We start from the raw sequence: 10000 nt of genomic DNA on the forward strand, positions 1-10000 counted from the left end.
TGTAATGTTGAACATAGACACTAAAGTGTTAACCTTCTCCTTTGGGAAGTTTCCTTCTGTAGAAAAAAATTAAGAACATAAAAATGAAAGAGACTGCAAGAGACCATAAGACCAACACTAGGCAGTTCCGTGTCTCCTACCACATGTCAACCCCATTAATAAAGTTATCAATTTTTTTTTTAAAACAACCAATTGTTTCAGCACTTACTATTCAATTCGTTAACCACTCTGATGATAAACCAATTCTTGCCTATTTCCTTCTTAAACCTAAAATTGCAGAGCAGCTATGAGACTAAAACCCCACCGTCTGCGCAGGTGTTTTCTGTTTTCTTGGTTGAATAAAATCACCTAGCGGCGGCTCAAAAATAAGATAATATCGAAGCTATAGAAGTGTTTGAATTGTCTTTACTTTCCTACCCATGTGTCTATTAGTGTTAGCAATGTCATCAGCGTATTTATGTACGAACTCATATTCATAGATTGACTACATAAATTTTTTGTTGTCTGTATTTTAGGTAGTTTAATTCCATACATACGGACCAGAGTCTTTTGGTATTCTTTCATGACTGAAGACTAATCTCCACTTAAAAAATTGAACAAATAAACAAGTAAACTGATCAATAAGGTAATGTTGACCAGTATTAACATGTACTATCTCTCTATTCTGCTGTCCTTCTTAGATATTTCCTTTACCACCAGTAAGTCTCCTTTTCCTCTGTGCGATATTGTTAACAAGGATAGAAGCGGTGGTAGCTTTCTAGGAAATTGTTCAACAAAATTACTCTTAATAGATTCCTACTTTAACACTGTTCATCTATATCTTACTTTTCGAAAAGGGATGTTGGCAGGGGAATTTTACACTCACATTGAATGATTAATTGAAAGACGAAGAACATGAGATCGTGATGCTGAGGTCATTCCCTGACGAATAGTTGTGGCATAAGTATAAATGCCTGACGGGTTTTTTGTCCTTTTTTGATGGGCGAGTCCCGAGCTGAAATGTGAGATACATTGTAACAGGCAGAACCCTGACTTATTGAATTCTTGCCCGAAGGAAGAGGTGCCGAAAGTTGCAAAGAAAATCGAGGGAAGGGAACAATAGCTCTAATTACCACTTGCCAGGCGAGTCTTCGGTGACGAAGTCGAGCGAATCACCACCTTATTTACCAGGAGCATAAGGTCTAAAGTCCTTGATTTTTTCTTCTTTTCTTCTTTCTTTTTTTATATATATATATTTTTTATTTCCTTTTGACTATTCCCGTTTTTATTCCAAATTGTAAAGGTGTAATAAGAGACCATCCAACATGGCCGTCTGGGATTGGTACCTGGAGAGGGCTTGGCATTGAAATCACCCTCACCGAAGACTCAAAATCCCCTGAGGTTCTCGGGTAGCAGACCGTCGAAGGGTTGGGATGGAGTCATTAATATCTTCAACACGGATACACACACTTTTTATATTTCTTCTGGTTAATACCAAACAATTTTAATCACTAGAGGGTCGAACTTGGGCCAAAAACAGAGACATGTTCGTTGAGGACTCCAGTGCGACCCAGATCAACCTCATCAATTGATTGAAGTTGAATAACTAGCAAGGATAGAATATGTAGGATTGATGCCACTGACATGAAGGGGTTAAGGAAGCCGTGAGGTGTTGATGAGGCCCTCAGTTCGTTTACTTATGGGATTTATTTAGTTGGTGATTCACGTGATTTTGGGAAAATCCTCTGTTTTCATAGACAGTAATCAGAGAAACGGAGTGATATAACCTTGAGACGCCCTCTCTCTCTCTCTCTCTCTCTCTCTCTCTCTCTCTCTCTCTCTCTCTCTCTCTCTCTCTCTCTCTCTCTCTCTCTCTCTCTATCTATCTATCTCTCTCTCTCCTCCTCCTTTATTTAATGTTATTGTTATTATCAGAATTACTATTTAGATTATTATTATTATTATTATTACTGTTATTACTTCTTCTTCTTATTTTTAGAATTAGTATTGTCGATATTATTATGATCAGTTATTATCGTTGTTACTAGTATGAATATTGATATTGTTATTATTAATACTACTGTTATTTTTCTTCATTTTATATAAATATATATTTTTTTCTTGTGTCAAAATCTATCTCTCCAAGGTAGAAGCTAATTGATAAATCGGCGTTAAGTAGATACGTCTAAAGGTATGGAAATCTTTTGATTGATGAAATTAAAAGTATTTTGGGTTGCTTTACATTGAAAGAATTCATTAAAGTTTCTTCCATGTGATTACCTGTAGCTGGTGTCGTGTAAGACGACACTGCTGCCGAAGTCACAGTCGCGAGCACGAACTCGACCAAACGCGTGCTTCTGTAGTGGTCGAAAAGGAAACGCGCACAGTAAATCCTTTACTCTAGGAGTCACAAATTTATTATCTTATTTGTCTATTTATCCGTTTATTTTATTCTATCCTTTTTATATTATTTTATTTTTCTTTCAATAATTGATTAATTAATTTATTAATTTATTTATTTATTTATTTATTTATTACTATTTATTTTGTAGCTGTGATCAGGTGATTTCCTTCAAGGGAAGGAAACACTTCCTTTGCCCCTGCATTTTTTTTATTATTTTTTTATTTGTATATTTATTTATCTATTTATTTATTTACTTATTTATATTTTCAACATGTAATCTTATTCTGAAGAACTCTCAGTCTTCAGATAAAGGGTTAACCTCTCTTCTCGTTTGAGATTTTGGTTTATATTCGGTTTGAAGTCTGATGATTTCGTCCATCTAGGTAAATCCTCTCCGTAGTGCTACGGTTAAGCGCACAAAAACATTCCGATAAATGTATGCACGTTAATATTTCTTCAAGAAAAAAAAGTCAGAAGTGTCTCTTGATGATTTATTACGTCTCCTTCACCCCTGACAACCTTCCTCACTCCTTCCTCCTTCTCCTTCTCCTTTTCCTCCTCCTCCTTCTTCTCCTCCTTCTCCTCCTCCTCCTCCTTCTTTCTTCCCTCGCTCCCTCCATTCCTCTTAGTCTTACCTCCCTCTATCCTCCTCTCTCTCTCTCTCTCTCTCTCTCTCTCTCTCTCTCTCTCTCTCTCTCTCTCTCTCTCTCTGTCTCTCTCTTTCTCTCTCTCTTTCTCCCTCCCTCCCTCCCTCCCTCCCTCTCTCTCTCTCTCTCTCTCTCTCTCTCTCTCTCTCTCTCTCTCTCTCTCTCTCTCTCTCTCTCTCTCTCTCTCTCTCTCTCTCTCTCTCTCTCTCTCTCTCTTCTTGCTTCTTTACATCCTTCCACCCTTCAGTCTTTATCTGCCTCTTTTTATTTGTTTTTATTTACTCTACCATATGGCTCCTCATCTCCCTCTCACAAATCTTAGTGTTCCTTTCCTTGTGGATAGAGGGTAAAGGGAACACGGCCTGAGGGAAATAGCTTTATTCTTATCTAGTTTCACCTGATTGGAACTCCACATTCGTCACAATGTTCACACGTTTCTTTTTTTTCTCAATTCCATTCTGTTTTCCATCATTATAATATCCAACATTTTTGCTCCTCACCACCATGACATTCACACCCCATTCCCCCCTTCTCTTTTTTCCATTCTCCCTCCTCTCCTCCTCTCCCTTTTCCTCCTGTCCTTCTCTCCACTACCTTTTCCACTCTTCCCCCCGTTCTTCTCTCTTCGCCCTGTTCCTCTATCTCTCGTATCTGTCTCCACCTTCCTTGCTTCCTTTCCTTCCCCTCTGTTCTGTTTTTCTGACTCATTTGACCCTCTTCCTATTATTCTCCTTTTTATTTTATTCTCCTCCTTACGCCCTCGGTTTTATCTTTTCATTGCCTCTTTTCTCTTTGTCCACTCCTTTACTTTCCTTTCTTTTTCTATTTCTCTCCTTTTTTTATTCTTTTCTATTCCCTAATTCTTTTCTATCCTTTCCCATCTTTCCTTTTCCATTACTTTCCTCTCCTTTCCCCTACTCTTCTCTCCTCTTCTCTCCTCATCTCACCTCTCCTCTCTTCACCTCTCCTCTTCTCTCCTGTCTTCTCTGTTTCTCTCTCTCCCTCGTTGCTCTCTGTTTCTCTGTTTCTAATTATTTCATTACCATTTTGTTTACATCTCTTTCTCTCACCTGTCTTTTATCTCACTTTATTGTTACTTTCCTTTTTTAATCGTATTTCTTCCATCCCACCCAAACTTCTTCATATTTTACCTCCTGCTATCTCCTCCTGTCTCTTCCTCTTGTCTCCTCATACTGTATATTTCACTCCTTCCGTCTCTTCTAGTTTTCTGTGTTTCCCTTTTAGACGTTTTCATTTTTCATCTTTCGTTTTAGTTCACGTTGTGCCTCCTTTCATTTTCATTCTCTTTATTTCTCTTTCCATTTCTTCTTTCTCTTCTTCTTCTCTTCTTCTTCTTCTTCTTCTTCTTCTTCTTCTTCTTCTTCTTCTTCTTCTTCTTCTTCTTCTTCTTCCTCTTCTTCTTCTTCTTCTTCTTCTTCTTCTTCTTCTTCTTCTTCTTCTTCTTCTTCTTCTTCTTCTTCACGTTGTCCTTCCTTTCTTATTTTTTTAACTTTAGCATTCTGTTCTCTTTATTTTTTTTTTGTATTTTATTTCTTCTTTTCTATCTCGTTCTCTTTAATTTCTCCGACATTTTTTTATGCTTGTACTCCACCTCTTTTAACTACTCTTTGTTCAGTTCTTCTATTTTGTTTTCATATTCATTTTGTTGAAATTGTTCTTGTGTGATCCAATTTAGCGTCATGGACCTCTTCTTCTGAGAAAATGTCATAGGACGGGGCCCCCATACACAGGACGTTTAGAAGTAAGTCTGCCCTTGCTACGAACTCGACTCCCGCCAGCCTGCCTCGAACCGTCTACATTCATTCTTGTTATTAATATTATTCTTGTTATTATTACCCTATATCTTCCTTTGTATTACACTTCTTTCTGATTCACCAAGCATTAGTATAATTTTTTTTCTCGAATATTTCTATTTTAGTTTTTAATTTTTTCTTCTCTTTCTCTCCATTCTTATCTTCCTCGTTTATCTTCCTCCTTTCTCTCATTCCTCATTTTTTGTTTCTTCATCATCATACTTTCGTCTCATTTTTGTTGATTTTTTTTACACACAAAAGCAGGTATATACCGTTCTAAAACCGCACCGGCGACTGATTTACTGGCAGAATTACTAAGATTATGTTCAGGCAAATTCAAAGAATCGCCAGTCATCACCACGAATAATGCTGTGCGTTCTCCACCCATAACGCTGCCGCCTCCGTCAACAACAACAACAACAACAACAACAACAACAACAACAACAATGACAGCAACAACGACGACGACAACAACAACAACAACGACGACGACAGCAGCAGCAGCAGCAGCAGCAGCAACAACAACAACAACAACAACAACAACAACAACAACGACAACAATAACAACAACAACAACAACATTTTCACCATCACCACCGCCATAATCACCACAATTACTACCACCAACACTATCACCACAAACACTGACACAACTACGACCACAACCAGCAACAACAACAACAACAAAGTACAATCACTACCACTACCACCATGACTCTTTATTATCACCATGACAGTGGTGGAGACTTTTTCTACGAGTTTCACCAAGTTTCATTATGACTTTCTTGAGCAGAATCCACACTCTGGCACCATCCTCACTTCGATACTTGTGACCACCGAAGATTGATCACACTCACCATGGTCGTCATCAGAGCTGCTGACACTATCATGAAGAGTATTTCATTTAGCTGATTAATTTGTTTGGGTCCAGGGTTTCTCTCTACTGAATCAAATTGTTTAGCGTCAGAGTAGATAAGTATACAAATCAAATGAAATCCTCATAGGGTCAGAATTGTGTGACAACAGTTAGCAAAAAGAAATCACTAAGCACACTTCATGATACTGTTGTGCTATTAAATTTATTAGAGTTTCGTCGCTTCCCTAAGTCAATCCACAAGTAGAGAGCTCAAATTATCCCCGTTTGTCTTGGATACTACTTTGCTATTGCTATAGCTTTGGCATGAAAAAATATCAATATGTGTTATATACCAAGAGCTTTTCCATCCTTATAAGGGAGGTAGCTAAGTCAAAGGCACGTACCTATTCCCACCTATTCCACTCCCACCCACCACTCCTTCCTCCCTCCCATCTTAGCTCCTCGTGGATGACGGGTCACCCTTGTATCCCGCCCATTGCCCTGGGTCAGAAGCAAAACATCAAATTATGCGTTATATAGGATATTAATTATTTAACATCTATTGTAACTGTGACTTTTTCCAATCGTTGTAGTCATTCTATTTGATGAGGATTTTCTTGATTTTTGTCCTTGAACAATTTATTCTTTAGTTCTTAAGTCTTGTTTGATTTTCTTTTTTCTGTTTCTCACTCAAGTTCGTGTATGCATTCTACCAAGATTTTTAACCTAACAACTGAGTGAGTTTTAGATCTCAATTCAAATTTCGCCAAGTTGAAATGAACAGACTTTTGTAATGACCGGCGGTTATGTCAGTGTTGAATCGTCACCATCAACATTACAATTTTCACTTTAAATAGACCTTCAATACCATAGCTACTGCCATTTTGACTTAAAGACTGTTCGTTCATACAAAAGTAGATTATTTTTTATTATATATATTATTCATATCACCGAATTCACCTGTATTTATTTTAATTCACACTGTACCAGAAGCTCTCTTGTCTTTAAAGTTTTCACGTTGTCTTCAGTAACTAATGGCACTGTCATGACTTGTATTACAAATATGTAACCAGCTGAACAATGCTGTACTTTGCAGCAAACGTGAATAAATGGAGCGGATGTCTTCATGCGCACAAATGCTCTTGGCGATGACGATACAATACACGAAAAGAATGATCGACACAACACTATCACACCGTAATACAACCATCAACGACAATCACCGTCGTTTCTCCTAATGATTAACGACCACAAATAACTGTAACAGACTCTCTGCCTTCGTTATCGATGCCTCCGCCACAGCCCTCATGTTAAAATGCGATGACGTCATAATTTGTTCTAGAACTCTTCACTCTTCCACTCACATCGTTCCACCACCACCAAGTATCATCGCTAAAGCCATCAATGCTGCAACCTTCACCATTGTTCCCCTACCCTACTCCTCCTCTCCTCCTCCTCTTCCTCCTCTTCTTCCTCCTCCTCCTTTTCCTCCTCCTCTTCCTCCTCCTCTTCCTCCTCCGCTTCCTCCTCTTCCTCCTCTTCCTCTTCCTCCTTCTCCTTCGTCTCCTCATTATTCTCCTTTCTTTGTCACCCTTCTCTTCCACTTTCTCCTCAGCCTCCTTGTTCATTCTTATTACTCGTCTTTCTCCTCATTTTTTCTCTTCTTATCCTCCCTCTCCTCCTCTTTTCCCTTCTTCTCCCCATCTTGGTGGCTTCCACTCTCTGCACCTTGATCACTGCCACCACCACCACCACCGCTGCGTTGCGAAGACAAACTCCCATCACGTTGTACTGTGCGATGAAGACTAATTACTCGAGAGCCTGTCTGTAACCGAAGACCACCTCTCCTCTGACGAAGACGCAGAAGGTTACTCGAACTTCCCTTCATTTTTTTTTTTTTTACTTTTCCCTTTCCTTTTTTTTCTACTTTTTTTTCCATGTTCTTTCTATCTTCATTTTTTTTCGTCTCTCTCTCTCTTTTTTTTTATAATTGTAAGTGTAATATTCTTAGTATCAGTCTAATGTAATACCTTTAGTTTGGGATCACTCATGGACCAAAAAAAAATCGTCTAAAGGAACAGGAATCGAATCAGTATGGGATGAATGCCGACAAATATTGGAAATCTAGAACTAAGAAATCTACAATATTGGGAAAATTAGAATCTAGAAAGTTACAGGTACCAGAAAAAAAAAATTATGCCACAAGGGGTTTTGGTTCGAAGTAATAGAGTTTTCCGAATTTAATAGAATCCCAACGAGAGAGATAATTGTCTGTAAACACTTTGATCCTGTGACCGAATGAATCATTTGATATCAGCCTAAACAAAGCAAAGAAAGCATCGCTACGGAAGTGAAGAAGTATTCAATACTGTGGAGTACCTCAAGGTTTTTTCGGTGGTATTCTTAGAAAAAAAAAGAATCCTTATATAAATCCTTGAAAGGAAAATAATTATATAAGGGAAGATTTTTTAAGAATACTACCGTAAGAATCTCACATTGGTATTCTTAGAAAAAATGTTTCCTTATATAAATCTTCTCCTTATAAGGATTGTTATAAGAAAATACGACGTTACCGTTTTGAAGGGGTTGTGTCACCCCCTATCTGGTGATTAATAATTTTTATTTTCAAGAAAATCATATATGTGTTTTTATATGCACATACTTCAGTCCTCCATAGATGATAGCCTCTTACAAATGACAAGAAAACGCTGTGACAGTGTTCTTGATCCCCGCCGCAGATTACTTTAAGATAATTATCATACAGCTAACATTAATAATTTTCCTTCCTGCTTGAAAAAATTAGTATAATTATGTTATTCATGTGCAAAATAAATTACATTGATTATATATGACATACATAGAAAAACATACACATTTTGCTGACGTGAATGTATTTTTGGGAGAACTTTTGTACATGCATACACACACACACACACACACACACACACACACACATACAAACATATATATATATATATATATATATATATATATATATGTGTGTGTGTGTGTGTGTGTGTACGTATGTGTATATATAATATATACATATATATATATATATATATATGTATGTATGCATATACTATATGTATGTATGTAATCTTATACTAATCAAAACATATATTTGGACACGTTTCATACATTGTTTAGATTTATGTAACGGTGTATTTATAGTAGAACAATACAAGTGTGTTAGATGATAAGAATACCAAATGAACTTTTTGGCTGCCGAAGAGGATGAGGAGAAGCTATGGGCTGACCAGACTGATGAGTGGGAAGCTCCTGCAGGATGTTTAACTTGGAGGAAGAGGAGGAGGAGGAGGACGACGAGGAGGAGAGTATAAGAGAGGAAAAGGAGGAGGGGCAGTATGAAGGGTTAATTTTCCTTCGACCCACCCTCAGCTGAATAGAATTGCATGACGGCAGGTAGAATATTCAAATAAAGTTAGGTACTCAAAGGTTTAATGGGACTACACAGTTAACGTTGTCATTGCATTGAGAGGTAGTAACACATGCTCGTTAAACTGGCACAAAAGGTTGTTACGTTCAGCCGTAATTAGTCGAGGCAGCGTTACGATGCAATGCCTTGGACTCTCTACTGAATAAAATCACCTGGCGACAGTTCAAATAGACGACCGTAATTGTTAAATATAGGGAAAGGATTAGTTTTTCATTGAAAGGATCGAGGTAGTTTTATCGTTTGTTGTTGTTGTTATTGGACTTAAGTTTATCAGCGTCTGTATCCTTGTGTGCCGTCTATTGTCTCGCTACGAGTCCCAGTGCTATTTGTCTTTTGTCCTACACTTCATTTTCTTTTCTTTTGCTCTTTCTTTGATTCTCTGTTAGTTTTTTCTTCTATTGTGCATTTATTTTGTTTTTCATTACTTTTGTCATTACCACTGCAATTAGAGATGTTTTCAACATAAACGCTAATATTCTCGGAGCCATAACAGCAGACCTAATCACCTTCACAACTGCCGTCACCTGTGTGTGTGTGTGTATTCACCTTGTATTCACCTTGGTCTTTGAATCACGTGTTGGACACACACACACACACACAACTCCCCGTCCACGAGAGTCGGAGTAACGATCCGAAGCGCAGCGATACCGAAATAATTTCGGCCCTGGGCAGGATTCGAACCAGATACTGCCGCACCTGTGTACTGGCATGCCAGTACTCTATCAACCGCGCCACCGTGTGTGTGTGTGAGTGTGTGTGTGTGTGCGCGCGTGTGTGTGTGTGTGAATGAGACGAATAGAGAGAGAGAGAGAGGGAGAGAGAGAGGGGGAGAGATCTAGT

Source organism: Oratosquilla oratoria, chromosome 24 (assembly GCF_046742065.1).
Source record: "Oratosquilla oratoria isolate Oo_2021 chromosome 24, ASM4674206v1, whole genome shotgun sequence".
NCBI lineage: Eukaryota > Metazoa > Arthropoda > Malacostraca > Stomatopoda > Squillidae > Oratosquilla > Oratosquilla oratoria.